Here is a 21,993-nt window from a genome sequence, read left to right as displayed (position 1 = left end):
GTGCCTAGGGGCTTTCGGTGTTTGCTAGAGATTTGGGCTGCTCCCAGCTATGGAGGATACTGGAAGGTGCCACATGCTACTGTCCAATATTCTATTTTTCTAATACTAGGCTTCTGTATTTTCCCAATGCCCTGATGTTGTGTTTTCAATGTGGGGATGGAGCCTGTATTGATAAAGAGATCTTACTACCCCCATTCAAAGTACCAGAGAATTTGGATATCTCTCACAAGTTTTTATTTTTATTTTTCCAGCCTTTCGAAGGGCTGGAGAGCTGATCCAGTTACCACTCTTACATTTTTCCAGTTATCAGCTCAGAGAGGGCTCATGAAAGAGAGGGAGGGCAGGTAGGGAAAGTGAGAAAAATAACAAGCATTGCCTTCCACATCTAAAATGTTTTAGCTTTGCTTCCCCGCCGGGCTGAGGCTGGGAAGGACAAGCTCGATTAGCTCTAATAAAATCCTCTTCCTACAAGTCTTGATTCTCAGTAACTTTTCTTGGGTGGAGGGGACATGATAGGTTCTCTTTAGATTTAAAGCCTCTTGCTCTGTGGGCATCCAATACCAAGACCCTTTCTTTCCCATGCACAGCCCCCTTATCTAGCCTGCTTGAGAAAAGTACTTTATTCTTTTTTTTTTTTTTTTTTTTTTGAGATGGAGCCTCGCTCTGTTATCCAGGCTGGAATGCAGTGGTGCGATCTCGGCTAACTGCAACCTCTGCCTCCTGGGTTCAAGGAGTTCTCCTGCCTCAGCCTCCCGAGTAGCTGGGATTACGGGTGCCCACCACTGCGCATAGCTAATTTTTGTATTTTTAGTAGAGACGGGGTTTCACCGTGTTGACAAGGCTGGTCTTGAACTCCTGATCTCAGGTGATCCACCCACCTCAGCCTCCCAAAGTGCTGGGATTCCAGGCGTGAGCCACTATGCCTGGCTGAAAAAAATACTTTATTCTTTTTTTTTTTTTGAGACAGAGTCTCGCTCTGTCACCCAAAGCAGTGGAGAGCAGTGGCATGATCTTGGCTCTGCAAGCTCCGCTTCCCAGGTTCATGCCATTCTTCTGCCTCAGCCTCCCTAGTAGCTGGGACTACAAGCACCTGCTACCACGCCTGGATAATTTTTTTGTATTTTTAGTAGAGACGGTTTCACCGTGTTAGCCAGGATGGTCTCGATCTGCTGACCTCGTGATCTGCCTGCTTCAGCCTCCTAAAGTGCTGGGATTACAGGTGTGAGCCACTGCACCCAGCCAATACTTTACTCTTGACTCTCCATAGCTCTAGTCCCTCCTGCCCAAGCATTGGTGCAGATTATCTGAGGTGATTTGGTTTTGACCTCCCAATGCCTTGTTTCCCTGGGCATCCAGCCCACCTGGGCCTAAGCCCATAAGGTCTTCATAAAATATCCAGGTGGTCTGGCCTGCTGGATATTCCATAAATGGCCCTTAAATAAAGATGGTACCATTGGCTAAAATAATGTACCACGTCAGGGCAGGGAAACTGTGTAAGTGCCACAAACTTCCCGGCCCACAGGGCGACTACAGCTCTCATCCCTTCTGGAACGTACCACCAGCCTAGGGATGGGCTGTGACGAATATTTGGCCTCAGGCAACGCTGGAGCCCAGGGAAAGCTTTAGTTGCATGTGTGTTTTCTCACAGAATTATAAAGCCCAGCAGCTCTCGGTGCCAGAGGCTGCAGAGAGTTTCTGTGTTTTTCGACTATTCATTAGTGATTACATACCCCCCTGAACACCTGCAAGACCAATTCATAAAGCAAGCATTCATGGACTTTGGCAACAGCTTCATGGGAACTGCAGGGTACGGGGTACGGTCATTGTATCTCCAGATAAAAAACATTCTCTTGCCAAGGAGGCCTCTGAAAATAGAAGCAGGCTGCAATTTCAGTTCGACACCACGGGGTATTAAAAAGAAAAGTGTTACTTCACCTCGTCTCTTTATAAAGTCAGCACACTGTGAGGCTGTGGCATTCCTGGACAAATCCTCTTTCAGGACCCTTTCGGGAATGAGAAGAGGCGAGTGGTGGGCACTGCATTGATTGTGACAGGGGCCAGCCCGGCCGTGGGTACGTGTGGCATGCTCTCCAGCGAGTGACACTGATTTACAGCAGGATAACAGGAAGTGTGGAGCTTGGGTGGCCTGCTGTGTAATTCTGGGTGACAGATTGCCCCTGCCACTTACAAAAACGGTGCTATAATTAATCCAAACAGGCCAACAATAATAAACAACAAAAAAAAATATCTTTATACAAAATATGGGGTTGACCTTTAGTATGATTCTTTTTCACCTTAATTTTTTTTTCTTTTGCATGCTCTCTGTTAAATAACAGAATGGCAGGGGCTGGAAGAGTATGGCTCAGAAAGACAATGCCGGAACATCGTGGCAGCTAAGTCTGAGCTGAATGGGCAGAATGAGAGGTTTACTCAGAAGTCCTGCGAGGACCACTGCACAGACTAGGGAAGCTGAGGCTTGTCTGGGCATCTGAAAACAAATGTATTTTGTCTGTAGAGGCAACATGAAGTTTAATTTGATTCTATCAGATGAGATTGGCCTGCCTAGAGAATTCAGCAGTTTTTCTTGAGAGAGTGTGTGTGTGTGTGTGTGTGTGTGTGTGTGTGTGTGTATGTGTGTGTATGGGGGGGCTCCAACTCTCCCTCTCCCCTCTGCTCTGCCAGTATAGACAGCCTCCAGTGCTCAATTAGCCTCCTGAAGTGCCTCATTCTCTGATAACAGCTTAGACACTAGGAGAAACGGTGTTCACAGTGTGTTTCATCCTCGCACGTATAAACACACATAGTCACAAACTCATTTAGGTTAAAAAGGACTTTTAATGGGACATCTGGCTCTCTTCCGCTGCTTCTTGTCGAGGCAAAGTAGGTTCCCTTGTTAATATGTATACTGTAGCAATCACACCATGGCTAGGGTCTGCGGCTATATAGAATTATGTTTTGTCTTTTGTTATTGATTCAACTAGTGCAAGGGGGCAAAAGTCAAACCTAAGAAATCATAGTCAGAATTTCCACCTACATGGAAGGAGTGGGGAAGCTTAAGTGCTGGGCAAAAAAGGGAAGATGTGGCCAAAAACTCAGTGAAGAGAGGATGATGGTGACAGTGATGACATGATGTATAAATGTAGTAAAAATCTCACTCTTTTTTAGTTGGGGGAGGCAGTAGAGTATAGAGGCTAAGATTATGGACTGTGGAGCTAGATTTCTCGGGTTCAGATCACAGCTTTGCTACTTACTGGCTGTGTGAACTTGGACCCATTTCTTATCTCTCCATTTTTCAGAGTTTAAGGAGCTTCCTCATCTGCAAAACAGCATAATAATAGTTGATCATTTCAGAGGGTTATTGCAAGTATTAAGCAAATTACCATGGGCAAAGCCCTTTAAACAGTGCCCAGCTATGTAAATGTTAACTGTCACCAGTTAAATTATCTAGATCATTGCCTATGGGCAAAGAATCGTGTACATCATCCATTGCATTCTTAGGAATGATCGCTCTACTTCGCGTTTAATAATCACAATTATTAAGCATTTACCGCACGTCAGATATTGTGCATACCTCAACTCTTCTAATACTTACAACAGCTCTCTACAAAGGAGAGTACTGAGATTAGAGAGAGTAATTAGTTCAAGATCACATAGCTAAGAAGTAGTAGATTTATAATTCAATCCAGGTCAGCAGGGCTCGTGCCTATAATCCCAGCACTTTGAGAGGTGGGCAGATCACCTGAGGTCAGGAGGTCGAGACCAGCCTGGCCAACATGGTGAAACCCCCTCTCTACTAAAAATACAAAAATTAGCTGGGTGTAGTGGCGGGTGCCTGTAATCCCAGCTACTTGGGAGGCTGACACAGGAGATTCACTTGAACCCAGGAGGCAGAGGTTGCAGTGGGCCAAGATCACACCACTGCACTCCAGCCTGGGTGAAGGAGTGTCTCAAAAAAAAAAAAAAAAAAAAAAAAAAAATTCAATCCAGGTCGACTCTGACCACCATATTTTAAATCAACAAGTTGTCCTATCTGTATTTGCCTCTAAAGAGTGAAAAGTAATGACAAATTTTGTATTCCATCTTTTTTTTATGATTGTCTTTAGTGTTCTATTCACTATTTTGAATGTGTGATATAGGCAATGCTGAAAGTTAGGGAAGCCTTATGTTCATATAGCAGTGCTCTAGACAGGTAGACTCAGGGCAGCATGCAGAGGGCATTCATTCTGGAGTCAATCCGCCTGTCACTGCCTCTCTTGATCCCATTACCGCTCAAAATCTCAGTGTCCTCATCAACAAAATGGGAATAATAGAAACTTACTTTGAAGGGCCTTTTCCGCCTTTAAATGAAGTAATACATGTTAAAGACCTGGGATAGGTTTGGCACTTAGTAAATGGTATGTTTTATAACTAGCAGCAATGGTTAACTCAAGGATCTCAATGAGTTATCTTGGGGGAAGTAGAAGCTGATTAATAAAATAGGAAGATTTCACCAGCTGCAGTAATAGTCATAACATCAGATCCATAAAAATGGTCTATCTACTTCTATCTCCCAGTATTCATACATAAGCAGTCATTTGAAGCAAGACATTGTTCAAAGAATTCAACCTGTGAAAAAAGTCAGTAAAATCAGGTATCCACTATATCCAGTTTTTCCTAATGGTAGGATATTTTGCTTTGTTAAAGATAATTCCCTCAGCTTTCCAGGGCACTTCCAGTGTGCTTTTGTGGAGGTAGCCATGCTCTATATACTTGAAAAGAGCAACTAGGTTTTGTTAGATAATTCCTTATTTTCTTCATGTCACCTGTTAACTCCAGGCTTGATTCAGCCCCGTCCACAGTGTAGACTCTACGTAGCAGTAATGGAGAAGGTTGTTAGTTACCTAATAATGATGAAACTCTGTATAATTTACCCAGAATAAAAAGCTTGCTCTTTTCTGGATGATCTGGTTAATTATTTGGTTAAATTAGGTTAAAACCTTTTCTGTCGGGGTCTCTAATTATCTGGAAAACCAGGTAACTGTGTCCTTTTAAGAGCTTTTAGACTTGAATTATTCATCGACATAACCCAGCATCCCGGGAAGATTCCCAATTCTTCACCTGCCTTTTTGTGCATAGATTTGGATCGAGACTCTTGAGCTGTTCTATTTACAGCTGCTTGTAGATGCAAAATATTCAAACCATTCCTTTTTTTTTTCTTCTACAAAAGAGAGAACCAACTTTGAGCTGTGAAGATGCTGGTGCTCAGCTTGGAAGATTGGTAGCAAATTTTCCCGAGAGACACAAACAAACACATACATAACTTGAATATCAATGAGGTCTTTTTAGAGGCGACGCATTAAAATGCAAGGCAGGAGATAACGAGATAAGCAGCAAGTTACAGGTTTCTTAATTCTAGCGTGAAAAGAGAGAGGGAAAAAAAAAGAATAGAAAACCCCCCAAAGTAGCTCAGCACAAGAATCTACTGAGCTTGGTATTAGGCTTGTTTGCGGAGGGTGTTAGGGGGTGTTTTCTCTAGTGACCTCAGTGACACAAATAGAACTGGAAAGAATTATCTTGGAGGTGACAGGAAAGATATTAAAACCAGGCCAAAAATTTTTTCTCAGCTCCAGCCTTACAGCTATTTCCTACTTCCACTAGTATATATATCTCTTCTGGTTATGGCTGGACTCTTTCCTGACTATTCTGAAGAAAAAAAAACGGTTCCCATTCCTTGAGAGCAGACTGGTACCAGACATTGTACTAGGTGCTTTGATCTCTTTTAACCCTTACAGCAATCCTGTTGGATGATGTTTTTGTCCTCTTGTGACAGCTGAGGAGACTAAGGTTCGAGGATTACTACTTAAGGAATAAGACCCAAGTTGCTCAGACTCCAGAGGTAGGCTCTTAGCACAGCTGCCTTCTGGATGAACAAAGTTATGCCCAGACAAGTGATTTATCTACCATGCTTCAGTGTGGCATGGGAAAGACATAGAACAAGAATGAGTCTGGGGCTGCTTAGTGAAGATGTATTTGAAAGAGAGTATCACTTGGAGTCAGAAAATCTGGGTACCAGGCTTGCTGCTGCCTCTCACTGTGTGGCTCTGGGTGAGTTCCTTAACTTCTCTGATTCAGTTTCTTCCTTGGTAAAACTGAAATATAAATACCTATTTTTCAGCAGTGTTTTGAGGCTTAAGTAATATATGTATATGTGTGAAAGTGAGGAAGTAGTCAATACATGTTAAAAAACAAAAACAAAAAGCCAGACCCACACTCCAGGAGGAAATCAGGACAAATATCTACTTTTTTTTTTTTTTTTTTTTTGCTTCCTCCCTAGTCTTGCTGTCACCACCTTCATTTAGGCTTCATCTTTTGTCACTTGGACTTTTGCAACATTCTGTGTCTGTCAGCATCACCTGCTCCCATGCTTTATCTCTTTCGAGGCATCTTCCCATCTTCTAACAAAGACAGAGTTCTAAAACTAAAGTATTATATAATCACGTGACTCCCCAGCTTAAGATCCTCCAGTGGCACCTCATGGACCCTGGTGGCTTAAGATCCTCCAATGGCGCCTCACGGACCCTGGGACAAAATCCAAATTTCTCACTGCAATGTGGATCTTAGTTGTTCTTAAGGATATGCCTTCTGCCTCCTTTATTAGCCACTGGTCATAACAGGTTGTCCTCTGCCTGCCCACTGGATTGAGCTACTTGCAATCTGATGACTTCTCATCCTTTCTACCTTCAGGCCTTTGTACATGCTGTGCCTTCTTTTTGGAATGCCCCTCAGCTCAAACACTCCCTCTGCTCTGAAGCCTTCTCTGATTTTGATAGCCAGAAATAGCCACATTTTTGATACCACAGCTAAAAATTTACCAAATTGTGGCAGTGATTTCCTTGTCTGTGTCTCATCTGCTAGATTGGGAACTCCTGGAAGGCAAGACCAGGGTGATTTATCTTGAGCACCAAGCATGATGCTTCATTATGTGTCAGCGATTCACAAAGCACTGCGGGTGGGAATGGGTGATGCACCCATCAGGAGGCTGCTGCAATTGTCCAGGGAAGAAAGTTCCCCAAGAATGGAGGACCTGAACCAGGGCAGCGGCAATGGAGATGAAAAGGGAGACGTGGGTTAAAGAGATTTAGGAGATTATTTAACTATAGAAACAATTGTGTGCCAAGTTCAAGGTAGAGAGAAGAATCCAGCACGGTGTTTGACAGTGAGTCAGGCAGGAGAGCAGGATATTTTCAACTGTAACACCATCTATTTGTCATTCAGAAAAGGAGAAAACTAACTGCTTAAGTATAGGTCGTGCCCAAGCTGATCTGAATGATTCAGAACTAACAGTTATAGCAACAGGTCATGAAGATGGTCATGTAGAAACTAGAGGTCTTCAGTCAACTCATGGGTGAGCCCGGTCCTTTATAGCAGAGGAAGGAGAGGGGGCTCAGAGGGATTTGTGTTCCCTACCTAGACAGAAAGATTCCTGCCCTTATCATGGCTGAAATGACAAAGAGAGTGATTGCTCTATTCTATTGTCCAGTGTCAAGATGAAGATCCTGTATCTGGATGATTTGATCCAAACCTCCTTCAGCTTTTCTCTCCAAATATTTGGCAATTCTGGGAAGGGCAAGGTTTATTTATTTACTATTTTTATGTTTATTTCTTGAGGGCGCATGGCTATACTTAGATGGGTGGTGCTTAACAGGGAGTAGCACTTCCTACATCTTTGATCAACCTGATATTTTCCATTTGAAAGACTTTCAACCTCCACATTTCATTTACAGATGACAAAAATGAAGTTCCAAAATTCAAACAGACTTTTCTCCATTGACACTAGTGTCAGAAACAGACATTGCCAGACCTAGCTTACCTGTCATTCAGCTCTGGTACATTTTTCACTGTTCCCTGTTAGCCTCCAGTCTTCACAACCAAATGTTTCGAAGACCAGATAGTTAAAATAGTTGGGTACTCCAGAAGTTTAACTCCAACAGTTAAAATAGTTGGGTACATTTTTTTGAGGTTTCAGCTACACACCTTGGTTTAGAAGACAAGTCTTGGTCTCAGGACCTGAAGATTTTATAAATTTCAGTTTCAAGAAGAAACTATTTTGCACCCATATTTCTTACATGTTGTTTGGGGATAGGGAGAAGGCTGGACATGGCTTAGACATAGTTGAGTTTAAAGCAGTGGGTTTTACGCTGACTACATCTTAGAATCACCTCAGTGCTTAAAAAATACAGATGCCTTGGTCTCATTCCCAGAGTTTCCACTTTAATTGGTCTGGGGTGCAGTGTGGGCACTGGGATTTCTGCAAGATCCTCATGTATTCCCAGTGTACAGCCAAGGCTGAGAACCCTCTCTTGAATGCCTTGGCTTCCATGAGCTTTAAATGGTTCATAAGAGCTGTTAGCTTCACCTTGTACAGGTGACTGTTCTGAGGCTTTGGCGAGGAAATCAGAATGAGAACAAAGAGAAGCAAAGTTAAGATGTAAGAAAGTACGCAGAATAATGGCTCATTATTCACCAAACCCAGTAAAGGCGGGAGAAGATATTTTCATTTCTGCCAAAGGCCATATGTGAGTGCCTGTGGGGAAAGCATATCCTTAGCTTTGTGACTGAACCAATAATTCATATCTGATTCAGAAGCTGACTTTGTTGGATTTCAGCTCTACAGCTGTTCTCAGTCTAAGTCCAGCCTCTCCCAATGGGACTGATTGTAGCAACACGTCTCATTTATAGAACTCATATGCAGGGGCCTGGAGACCCCAAACTGTAAATTAAAACCTTGTGTATATGACTTTGGTGAATTCAATTCAAAGGCATTTTGGCTTCTCCAAATAGTCCATTTTCACTAGAAAGGGGAGGGGAAAACACAATGGAAAGGAAATAGATCTTTTATATTCATCCTTCCTATTTCTGGTAGGAGGTCTTGAGACAAAGGTAATAATGAAATAAATTTTAATAAAATGTCAAGGCTTTGGTGGGCCTTGGTGGGGGCATGTGCAGAGGGGAGGAGAGGAGAGGAGAGGGAGAGCGAGCAGACAGAGAAATGAGAAGTATGGGATTCCAGAGCCTGAGTGTTAGGGCTAAAGTTCCTTAGAGTGTATCTTCTGCTAGAAAACCTCATCAAGATTTATTTATCATGAGAGGCTTTTTCCAAGTTGACAGTGGGAAAGGAAATGGAGAAGCAGAGAGGGGAAACGTTTTGACCAAAATCACACCAGGTATCAGCAGCAGCAGTGGAACGAGAAGTTCTGCATCTGGGTTCATAACCCAGTGTCCGCTCTCATCATATTGCCTTGAAGATCCGAGAGGGGTGTCAAAGGACAGAGCAAGATTCTGTCTAAATAAAATAAAATGATAATAGTAATAATAATGCAGTTTCAAATAGCTAGAAGGAAGATACTGCATGTTACCATCACAAAGAAATGAGAAACGTTTGAGATGATGGATATGCTAATTACCCTGATCAAATCACTATACATTACATATACCAAAACATCACTACGTACTCCATCCATAGGTACCATTATTTTTCAATTAAAAAATAATTTTTTTAAAAAAAGAAATATAGAATGTTATACCTGTAAAAAGAAGAAAATGGAAACTGAGGAATCAAATTATGTAAGAGTGATCTTCCTTCTCATCAGCTATCATTTTAGAAATATGTAGGAAAAGAGGAGATAAAGGAAGAGAGCAAGAGGAAGCAAATAAGCAGAGGGAGGAAAAGAGGAGAAAGTAAAGAAAGAATTAGAAAGTAAGGAGACACAACAGATCAGATCAGCTACCATAATTCAAATGCTCGCCAAAATCACTTCCTATATTTGCAATACAGAAGCTGCAGGAGACACGTTATTTAAAATTAGTAAGAGGGCCAGGCACAGTGGCTCATGCCTGTAATCCCAGCACTTTGGGAGGCCGAGGTGGGTGGATCACAAGATCAAGAGATCGAGACCATCCTGGCTAACACGGTGAAACCCCGTCTCTACTAAAAATACAAAAATTAGCTGGACATGGTGGCATGCGCCTGTAATCCCAGCTACTTGGGAGGCTGAGGCAGGAAATCACTTGAACCCGGGAGGCGGAGGTTACGGTGAGCCGAGATCGCGCCACTACACTTGAGCCTGGCAACAGAGTGAGACTCCGCCTCAAAAAAAAAAAATTAGTAAGAGAATGAGAACTTCATACAGAAGTTGAGAAGTGGATTTGAAATCAGTGGAGACTGGGACCTTGTACAATTAATTCTGTTTTGCCTTCTGCTACTCAGAGGACCTGAAATGACTCACCTACCGTCTAGAGACAGCTACTATTTTGTATTTCTTTTTTAGTTTCATGCATTTAATTTGCATGATTATCATTTTGCTTTATTTCCCCATTTTACATTATAATACGTGCCACCTCATGTTACTGTGCTTCATGTCTATTATTGATGCCTCATAACATTCCATTGTATGGAAGTATCATAAATATCAACTATTTCCCTTTAGTTGGACATTCAGGGTCTTTCCAGATATTTTTCCTAATTAAATGATGCTGCAATAAATGCCTTGTTTCGCTCCTTCAGAACAGGTCATTGCAGTAAGGGCCTCTCCATTGGAGTGGTGGATTTTAGTTGTCTGGGACTTAGGGTTTTGGTTCTGATTCTGCTACATCCTAACAGCATGACCCTGAGCAAGTTACTTGGTTTCTCAGGACTCCTGTTTCCTCACCCATCAAATGGAGGTAACACCAGACAAGGATCCTTTGTGACTATCAGATTTAATCCATGGCATCATTTTGAAAATATTTTTTTTTCTTTTTTCTTTTTTTTCTTTTTTTTTTTTTTTGACACAGAGTCTCACTCCATCACCCAGGCTGGAGTGCAGTGGCATGATCTCAGTTCACTGCAACCTTCGCTTCATGGGTTCAAGCAATTCTCATGCCTCAGCCTCCCAAAAGATTTCCATGTAAGGTGCTTGCAAAGGGAAAAATAACAACTTGTGTGGTCAAAAAGTTTAGAAACCCCTGGTCTAAATGGCATTAGCAGGACTTATCAGAGCCTTTATTATAACAGCACACAGTCCCAAAGGTAGATCCTTACGGTATTATCTTAGTCTATTCAGACTGCTATAAGAGAATGCCATAGGTTGTGTGGCTTATAAACAGCAGACATTTATTTCTCACGGTTCTCTCCAGAAGATCTGGGAAGTCCCAGATCAAGGCACAGGTAGATTCAGTGTCTGGGGAAGGCCTTCTTCCTAGTTCATAGACAGCCCTCTTTTCACTGTGTCTTCCCATCATGGAAGGGCAAAGGGGCTCTCTGGGACCCCTTTTAAAAGGGCATTGGCCAGGCGCAGTGGCTCACGCCTGTAAACCTAGCACTTTGGGAGGCCAAGATGGGCAGATCACTTGGATCAGGAGTTCGAGACAGCCTGGCCAACGTGGTGGAACCTCATCGCTCTAAAAATACAAAAAAAAAAAAAAAAATTATCCAGGTGTGGTAGATAATTATCCAGTAGTCTCAGCTACTCAGAGGATAAGGCAGGAGAATCACTTAAACCCAGAGGCAGAGGTTGCAGTGAGCCTAGATGGTACTACTGCACTCTAGCCTGGGAACAGGGTGAGACTCTTGTCTCAAATAAATAAATAAATAGGCATGAATCCCACTTGTGGAGTCCCCACCATCATGTCCTAATCACCTCCCAAAGGCCCCACCCCCTAATACCATCCATCACACTGGGGATTAGGTTTCAACACATGGTGGGAACACATTTAGTGGATAGCAAGCATGAAGCATTAATCAAGCTTATTTGCCCATCACGCCCATGAAATTCTGAAGTCTAACAAGCAGCCTGTGAGAAGAAAGACATACAACAAGGAGGTAGGACTATGGTGCTTTGGGGTGGAGGCCACTGATGAAAAACTCACCCCTCGAAAGCATCTCCTACTTTGATACCTACGGATGCAACATCCAGGTAGAACCAGCCTCGATGTCTTCTGGAGCCCAGGACCTGATCTCCAAGCTGGCCCAAGACAACCCTCAGAGTGCCACTGTTCTAGCTCCTCTTGCTCCATAATCACTTTAAAGAGGCTGCCCCCACCCCCGGGGCTCAGAGGGCTTCCTGTGACCTGCCTGACACTATGATCGTGAGCGAGTGCCGCGCTCTGTTCCCAACTATGCTTCCTCATCTGTCATCCACGGCTTTTCTTTTAAGGAGTTATTTATGAAGAGCTGAAGCAATTTGCTTTTAAAAATGCAGAACAACAGAACTAGTATTTTTTGTAAGTCAGCTTGATAGGCAGTAAACAATCCTGCCAAAGCAAAGCAGAAAATGCTGAAAAGGTTCATGTCTCTTCAACGACTCTGACCAAGACTTCAGAGGATGCTCCAAGGGGAAAAACATGCTCAGGGCTACAGAAGCGAGAATCATGGATACCCTAAGCTGGTCTTTCCCAGGAGCAATTTTACCATGCCATCTTCCCTGGATCCTTTCTCTATCGCCCCATAACACCTCTCCCATTTGGAAACAAAAATATAATCTTTGGAAGAAGAATAGAAATCACTGTCTAAATAAAAATAATACATTCCTAGCATTCATTCACCCTCTTCATCCTCCTCCCTGCCCCTGCAGGGGGGAAGAATCTCATCTATCATGTTGAATTTCTCATCTCTTGTGAATGCCACACAATTGGGTAAATAAGTTCTGTGTTCAATCTTTTGTTTTTTGTTTGTTTATTGCTTTATTCATTCACAGTGGAAAGAAAGACTAAACTTCAGGTAGAGATAAAAGAATATAAGATGTATTTTTAACTGTCCAAGATCATGGCATCCCCGAATTCTATTCATGATAGAATGTTTGAGCATCTGTGGGCCCCAGTTTGTGAACTCTTGCCCTGAAACAAAGCCTGCCAGTTATCTGTGTTCAATCTTTTAACAGGGGTTATTCAATTTACTCAAGCCAACATGAGAGGTTTCCATGACAACCTCTCAGCACATTCAGTCTTCATATAAATGAGTTATTGCTTTTATGCTCTCATACTCTAAGACAATGGCGAAATTAACATAATGTGGTCATACAAAAAAAAAAAAAATCAAAACAATCAAAATCCTCATATCCTCCCCAGAAACTCACAGATAGCATTCGGTGAAAAAGAACCAAAGAGAAATGAAGCCTTCACATCTGACAACACTGTTAACATTAGAGATTTCATTTCAGATGCATTTAAATGAAGCCAGACCATAATGGGGTTCAAAAAAAAGTGTATAGACGTAACTAAACTGCAGAGGAAAGAGACGTAAAGTCAGGGACCCAAATTCACTTTCAGGCCATATATCCTCCAAAGATAACTACCATTCTCTGCCTCTCTTTCTGCACCCCATCCACACTAGCATTCCTGCCCCAGGACCTTCGCGCATGCTCTTCCCTATGCTTGGAATGTTCTTCCCCTGCTGTTCTTCCAGTGCTGCTTTGCTTAGCTAACTCCTACTCATCCTCAGGTCTCAGCTCAGCAAAGTCACTTCCTCAGGGCAGTCAAGCTTTGCCACTCATCAAGACTAGGTAAAATTTTCTTGTTAAATCTATTTATGGATTTTCCTGGTTCTTTGTATTTTTCACCACCTTAGATAGGTTAGGTTTCCCCAGAAGCAAATCCTAAGAGAAGGTGAGACGGTTTGGCTGCCTCCCTACCCAGATCTCACCTTGAATTGTAACAATCTCCATGTGTCAAGGGCGGGGGCAGGTGGAGATAACTGAATCATGGGGGTGGTTTCCCCCATACTGTTCTCCTGATAGTGAGTAAGTCTCACGAGATCTGATGGTTTTATAAATGGGAGTTCCCCTGCACAAGCCTCTTGCCTGCTGCCGTGTAAGATGTGGCTTTGCTCCTTCTTGTCTTCCACCATGATTGAGGCCTTTCCAGCCATGTGGAACTGTGAGTCCATTAAACCTCTTTACTTTATAAATGACCCAGTCTCAGGTATGTCTTTATTAGCAGCATGAGAACAGACTAATACAGAAGGATTTGAAGATAAGTGGATTGATTTGGAAAGTGAGCCCAGGAAACACTGGGATGACAATAGGGAAATGAGACAGAGAAGGGAAAGGAGCTAATCCAGGTCATGTTTATAAGCAGGCTGCTACTATGGGCAACTGGGGTTCAATCCCACTGGGGACATCCGGGAGACAGCATAGCGCCTGCCTCACCCTAAGGTATGGAAGGCAGGGCAACTGCCCTCAGCAGTTGGTTGGGGGAGATGTGCCTGTGTTGGTTTCTCTGCACTTCCAGCCTGCCCCACAAGAGCCTAGGTTATGGCAGTGAGACAAAGCCCCAGGCAGTATTGCAGATGCTTGCAGTAGGAATGGTGAGTACCCAGAGGACATAGGCAAGGCAACAACTGCATCTGCCTCCTCCCCCAATGCAAACAGCATAATTATTGCTGGACACTGGAGATCAGTGGAATAGAAGACAGAAGATTTAATTCAAAGCCATTAGACAAAAAGTAATAGTCCCATTGAAGACAAAGGCATGGGAATACGGGGAAGGTATAAATTCACATGAATAGACAATTTTCAAAAGAAGATAAACAAATGGCCAACAAACATGTGAAAAAATGCGCAACATCACTAATGATCAGGGAAATGCAAATCAAAACCACAATGCGATACCACCTTACTCCTGCAAGAATGACCAGAATCAAAAAATCAAAAAATAATAGATGTTGGCATGGAGGTGGTGAAAAATGAACACTTCTACACTGCTGGAGGAAATGTAAACTAGTACAACCACCTTGGAAGACAGTGTGGAGATTCCTTAAAGAAAAGTAGCACCACAATTTGACCTGGCAATCCCACTACTGGGTATCTACCCTGAGGAAAAGAAATCATTATATGAGAAAGATACTTGCACATGCATGTTTATAGCAGCACAATTCACAACTGCAAAAATATGAAACCAGCTCAAATGCCTATCAATCAACGAGTGGATAAAGAAACTGTGGTATATATATGCCATATACCAGTAGTATATTTATACTACTCAGCCATAATAAGGAATGAATTAATGGCATTCACAGCAACCTGGATGGAACTGGAGATTATTATTCTAGGTGAAGTAACTCAGGAATGGAAAACCAAACGTCGTATGTTCTCACTCACAAGTGGGAGCTAAGCTATGAGGATGCAAAGGCATAAGAATGATGCAATGGACTCTGGGGACTCGGGGGAAAGGGTGGGAGGGGGTGAAGGATAAAAGACTACAAATTGGGTTCAGTGTGTACCGCTCAGATAATGGATGCACCAAAATCTCACAAATCACTATTAAAGAACTTACTCACATAACCAAATACCACCTGTTCCCCAAAACCCTATGGAAATAAAAAATTTTAAAAATAAAAAATAAATTTACATGATATAAAAGACCTTGACTCTAGGCCTGGGTGACTGATTATATACTGGGGTACAGGTTTTAGTCAAAGAGCTGGAGACTACATGGAAGAGGAGTGTCTAAGGCCCTCTCTGACATGCTAACAACCCCCATCATCTCTTTTGCTGGCCAGGGGCCCACCTGGTAGGACAGTCCAATCCAGGGTAATTCTGGCTCACAGGTCAAGCAATACCAATCTTTGGTCCCAAGGTTAGGAGTGGCTGCTCCCACAGTGGACTTTATAATAACCTCTCCAACCTCTGTTTGTTGAGCTTAGATTCTTAAGCCTCTAAGCTTCTGATGACTCTTATTAGAGAAAGTAATATAATTACCCATCAACAGAGAAATGGCTCATTCAGCAAGGATATATCTGTTCAATCAAATATATCTGTTCAATCAAATCACTAAAAACAATGGCCGTTTAAGAGTACATATACAAAAGGTATGTGTGCAACAGTATAATAAGAGCAAACCTAAATTATGCTTGTTGTTCACTGATTGTCTCCCCACAGTAGCATGGAAGTTCAGCAAGAGCAGGGATCTTTGTTTTTGTTCAATGCTAGCTTCTCAGCACCTAGGACTGTGCCAGGCACAAAAACATCCAGCACCCACCAAGGTAAAATTTACAATGTCTGACATCCCATAAAAGTTACTTTAAAAATAGAGGCTGGGCCAGGTGCCGTGGCCCACGCCTGTAATCCCAGCACTTTGGGAGGCCAAGGTGGGTGGATCATGAGGTCAGGAGATCGAGACCATCCTGCCAACATGGTGAAACCCGTCTCTACTGAAAATACAAAAATTAGCTGGGCATGGCGGCGCGTGCCTGTAATCCCAGCTACTCGGGAAGCTGAGGCTGGAGAATCGCTTGAACTTGAGAGGTTGCAGTGAGCCGAGATCACGCCACTGAACCCCAGCCTGGGCAACAAGAGCTAGACTCCGTCTCAAAAAATAAAAAAATAGAAGCCAGTGGCCAGGAGCTGTGACCGACGTCTGTTATCCTAGCACTTCGGGTGGCCGAGGCAGGTGGATGCTTGAGGTCAGGAGTTCAAGACCAACCTGGCCAACATGGCGAAACCCCATCTCTACTAAAAACACAAAAATTAGCCAGTCATGATGGCACACACCTGTAGGCCCAGCTACTTGGAGGCTGAGGCACAAGAATTGTTTGAACCCAAGAGGCGGAGGTTGCAGTGAGCCAAGACTGCACCAATGTACTCCAGCCTGGGCAACAGAGTGAGATTCTGTCTCAAAATAATAATAATAGAGGCCAGGCACAGTGGCTTATGCTTGTAATCTCAGCAATTTGAGAGGCTGAAGCAGGAGGATCTCTTGAGGTCAAGAGTTTGAGACTAGCCTGGGAAACAAAGCAAAACCCCATCCCTCCAAAAAAACTTTTAAAAAACTAGCCATGCATGGTGGTGCATACCTGTAGTCCCACCTACTCAGGAGGCTGAGGCAGGAGGATCACATGAGCCCAGTAGTTTGAGGTTGCAGTGAGTTATGACTGTGCCACTGTACTCCAGCCTGGGCAACAGAGCAAGATCCTGTCTCAAAAAAAATTACCTTAAAATAATAAGTAAATAAATATCAATTTTACAGTAAAATAAAAGTGACTCAGCCTACCCTGGGTGGGGGTAAGGGCTGGCCTCTATCACATCTGTCAGCTCCCAGAGGTCCTGGATCCCCCAGAAGCTGCTAGGAGGGGCTGAGGGCTATTACTCAGAAGTGCAGAGTGGAGCAAGCTTTGACCAATAAGAGACAGGAAACAGCAGGAGCTGGCAGATGACTGACTCCAGAGTTATCCCATGCTTGTGTTTCTGGGAAACTGCAACTCCACTAGGCAATATGCACTTCTTTGGTTTTGCTCTTCCTCTTTCTCTCTTTCCCTTATCCCTGCTTTCTTGAGATTGCATGACCCAATGAAACATTCGCATATTTATATCAGGCACTGTTAGTAGGCTAAGATAACCTCCATCCCCAAAACCTATGACACATGCGGTATCTCCTGAAGGATGCCATTCAAGTTAATCCCCAAACTTTATGGCTTAAAGTCGCAGCTGTTTTTATTATAGATCATGATTTTGAGGGTCAGGAATTCAAGCAGGACCCAGCTGTGCAGTTCTTCTGCTCACACAGTATCATCTAAGGTCACTCAGTAGTATTCAGAGGGCTTTGGGGCTGCTCTGAAGGGTCTAATGCAGTTTTAGTGATGTGCCAGGCACCTTGGTAGGTGTATTAGTCCATTTTCATGCTCTTAATAAAGACATACCTGAGACTGGGTCATTTTTACAGGAAAGAGGTTTAATGGACTCAGAGTTCCACATGGCTGGGGAGCCTCGCAATCATGGTGGAAGGCAAGGAGGAGCAAGTCACATCTTACATGGATGGCAGCGGGCAAAAAGAGAGCTTGTGCAGGGAAACTTCCTGTTATAAAACCATCAGATCTCATGAGACTTACTATCATGAGAATAGCATGAGAAAGACCCACCCCCATGATTCAATTACCTCCCACCGGGTCCCTCTCACAACATGTGAGAATTCAAGACAAGATTTGGATGGGGACACAGCCAAACCATATCAGTGGGACAGGATGGAAGCTGGGCTCAGAGCAACTTCTCTCCCTTTCCATGTCATCTCAGAGTCTCTCCAGGTTTCCCTCCAGCAAAAGCCCTCAGATTTCTTACACAGTGGCTCAGGGATTTAAAACCAAGAGTTCCAAGAGGTGTAAGGCGGAAACTGCATGATCCCTTAAATGCCAGGACCAGAACCATCATGGTGTCACTTCTATGGCAATCTATTCGTCAAAGCAGTCACAAGCCAGCCCAGGCTCAGGAAAAGGGAAATAGACCCCATTTCTGAATGCATGGGGTATCAAACAGTTTGCACTCATCTTTGACCTGCCACAGATACACAAGAAACTGGGAGGAGGGGTGGGTGGAAGACTGAAGCATTAGAGTAGGAGGGGCTTCTTCATCCTCCGGTCATCATTTTCCATGTGCATGTCTGACTTTTTTCAAATAAAAACCGGGGAAGGACAAAAAGTGGGGAGGAACCATGTCAATAAGCTGAATCCTCATCTTCTATGGCACAGAGTCAATAGAAAATGTCTTAAATTGATAAATCAAGAAACAGCCGCATAAGCATCTTATTTGGAGTTACAGAGATAAATACCCGAAGACCCAAAAATGGAAACAACATTTCAAGCACTTGCCTCCGGGAAATAAGACTGAAGGAGGGGAGAGAGGAGAGAAGGGGCCAGGAACCGCTACTTTCATTAGCAGCTCCTCTGTACTTTAACTTTGTACGATGTGTTCATATTACTTTGATTTTTTTTTAATTCAAAAGGGAAAAAAATAAGAACAAAATGATGATGGTTATTTTTAAAACTATGTAATTAAACCTGGAAAAATCTCATTTTGCTAAACGGAAAAAAAGTAGCAGGATACTAAACTATATTAATAGTATGGTCATAAGTATGTTTAATAAAGAAAGAGAAAAACATATATGGGAGGAGAAAAATCTGAAGAAATTTACCTGCCAAATGATAGTGGGTGGGTTTCTCTACTTTTCTAGCTTTCCCACATTTTCAGCAATGTGATTCTCATACTTTCCTAATGAAAAGAAATACATTCATTACATAAAATAAATTAACTGGGCCGGGCGTGGTGGCTCATGCCTGTAATCCCAGCACTTTGAGAGGCCAAGGCGGGCAGATCACCTGAGGTCAGGAGTTCAAAACTAGCCTGGGCAACATGGTGAAACCCCGTCTCTACCAAAAATACAAAAATTAGCCAGGTATGGTGGTGTGTGGGTGTGTGCCTATAGTTCCAGCTATTTGGGAGGCTGAGGCAGGAGAATCGTTTGAACCAGGGAGGTGGGGGCTGCAGTGAGCCGAGATTGCGCCACTGTACTCCAGCCTAGGTGACAGAGTGACATTCCATCTCAAAAAAAAAAAAAATGGCTGGGCGCCGTGGCTCACGCCTGTAATCCCAGCACTTTGGGAGGTCGAGGCAGGCAGATCATGAGGTCAGGAGTTCAAGACCAGCCTGGCCAAGATGGTGAAACCCCGTCTCTACTAAAAATACAAAAATTAGCTGGGCATGGTGGCACTTGCCTATAATCCCAGCTACTCGGGAGGCGGAGGCACAGAATTGCTTGAACCTGGGAGGCAGAGGTTGCAGTGAGCCGAGATCGCGCCACTGCACTCCAGCCTGAGTGACAGAGCAAGACTCCGTCTCAAAAAAAAAATAAAAAAATAAAAAAATAAAAAAAAAATAATAAAATAAATGAGCCGAGCATCAATTAAATAAAATGCCAGAAGGGTCTCTGAAGAACTTTCCACAATAGAAGTGTATTTTAAGTCTCTGAACCTTCATCTCATGCCTATGGACAGGGGACTCTTTGCAGTGGTTCTGGAACACTCCAGTCCACCATGCCCACGGATTTAGTTAGGAAACCTTCCCAGAAAGAACTTAGTCCATGTCATTTCAAAATGAATTAATTCAACTCAACAGGAACTTTTGTAAGCCTCCAATGTATGCAGTCTGAACTTTTGTAAGCCTCCAATGTTTCCGGTTCTGAATCTGGAATGTTCATTCAGCCACAAAATAAACATTTATTGAGTACCTACTATGTGCCAGACAAATGCTACTTGCAGGGGTGACAATGATAGAGACGGGCAAAATATTCAATTCTTTGGAGCCACAGACTAGTGGGAAAGGCAGACAAGTGACTAGGCAAGTGAAATACATCCTAACAGACACTTTGGGGAACAGACAAGGGGCTGTGGAAGGAGGCAACCTGGAGGGCTTCCTGGAAAAGGCCAAACATGGGCCAAGCGCCGTGGCTCATATCTGTAATCCCAGCACTTTGGGAGGTTGAGGCAGGCAGATCACTTGATCCTGAGAGTTCGAGGCCAGCCTGGGTAATATGGCGAAACCTCATCTCTACAAAAAGTACAAAAGTTAGCTGGGCATGGTAGCATGCAACTGTAGTCCCAGCTACTCGGGAGGCTGAGGTGGGAGGATCACTTGAGCCTGGGAGGTTGAGGCTGCAGTGAGTCACGATTGCACCACTGCACTCCAGCCTGGGTGACAGGGTGAGACCTTGTGTCAAAAAAAAAAAAAAAAAAAAAAAAAAAAGGCCAAATATGAGCTCAGAGCTCAGTCTCAAGGGATGAACCAGGGCAGATCAGGTTAAAGAGGAAAAGCTGTTGCCAGCACAGAGAATAGAATATACAAAGACCCAGAAACAACAGAGAAGATGGATACATTCAGGGAACTGAGAGTGATCTCAAAAAAAAGATTTGTCATGATCAGAAGAGACAGTCCCAAACCAGCACTCACTTGGGGGCTCTGGGACTGGACTCACTAAATTGGAATCTCAGCCCCACCATGTGAGCTCAAAGTGCTTCACCTCACTGTGCCTCAGTTTCCATGTCTGTAAAACAGGGTAGAAGTAGAACTTATCTCAGAAGAGTTATAAGAATTAAACTAGAGAAGAACTGAGCATTGTTTATATGTGCTTGTTGCTATGGATCCAAAACTGCCAGTAATAACAATAATAATAATAATAATAATAGCTTATGCTTTCATTGAGCCCTTGCTTTGTACCTGGCCAGTGACAGGCACATTATCAGTAACATAAATGCAAGTATCTCATCTAACCCTTGCATCAACGCTCAGAGATGGGTTTTATCAACATCCCCATTTTACAGATGAAGAAAACTGAGGCAGAGCAGTTGCACAACGTCGCAGCTGTTCCTGGTGCTTCACCCAGATCCTCATTGCCAGTAAACCATTCATCATTCAGCCTTTGCTGATCTGTGCCTAATGGCTTATACCAATACTTTCTCCGGAGAATTCCTTAGCTAGCAAAAGCCATTTCACCCAGGGAGTTATGCTCTCCTCACATGCTGAACTGTCCAATGACTAAGCGATATGAGGCGAGAGGAGTCACACAAAAGTCCAGTCCTCCTGCTTCAAGGCAGAATACACTCCAGAGACCCACGTGAGATCAAGGCTAGCCTCAGCCTGAGAGCCCATTCTTGCTTGGCTCTGTCCCCTCCCCCATCATCTCCTTCCCTCACTTTCCTTCTCTTGAGAACCCCCACCTTGAATAAACCGCACCTACCCAAATCTCATTCTCGGGCTTCCAAGGAACCCAACCCGTCACACAACTTGCAGGGATTCGGACCAGGTTTTCTCCTTCCAAAGGGCCCCACGTGAAACCACCAAGCTGCACCAGGCTCATCTCAAAATCAGAGTCATGGGATCAAAGAACAGTTGCTGATGCCAACCCCTGCCGGCATGAGCCCACCGCTGGGGAAACAAGGTGAACCAGACATCTCAGACTACAGGAGTGAATCCAAGGAGAGAAGATGACAGGAGGTGTATTTGTTCTCACGCTGCTAATAAAGACCTACCCAAGACTGAGTAATTTACAAAGGAAAGAGGTTGAATGGACTCACAGTTCCACATGGCTGAGGAGGTCTCACACTCATGGTGGAAGGCCAAAGAACAGCAAAGTCACACGCTACACAGCGGCAGGCAAGAGAGCTTGCGCAGGGGAACTCCCATTTATAAAACCATCAGAACTCGTGAGACTTACTCA

The 21,993-nt window shown here is 43.5% G+C and overlaps 1 protein-coding gene across 1 annotated transcript in view; it reads right to left on the bottom strand.

The window, feature by feature from the left end:
- Positions 1 to 2,815: 2,815 nt before the first annotated feature.
- LOC101131561 (polycystin-1-like) overlaps positions 2,816 to 21,993 on the bottom strand; it is a 121,841-nt gene continuing 102,663 nt past the window's right edge. Inside the window, 1 exon segment of the mRNA XM_063699579.1 lies at positions 2,816 to 3,316. The gene's annotated coding sequence lies outside the window, so the exon portion shown is untranslated.

The sequence above is a fragment of the Gorilla gorilla genome, chromosome 18, assembly GCF_029281585.2.
Source record: "Gorilla gorilla gorilla isolate KB3781 chromosome 18, NHGRI_mGorGor1-v2.1_pri, whole genome shotgun sequence".
Classification (NCBI taxonomy): Eukaryota; Metazoa; Chordata; class Mammalia; order Primates; family Hominidae; genus Gorilla; species Gorilla gorilla.
The sequence above is the reverse complement of the archived record's forward strand: the minus strand, read 5'-3'. Positions and strand labels throughout refer to the sequence as shown.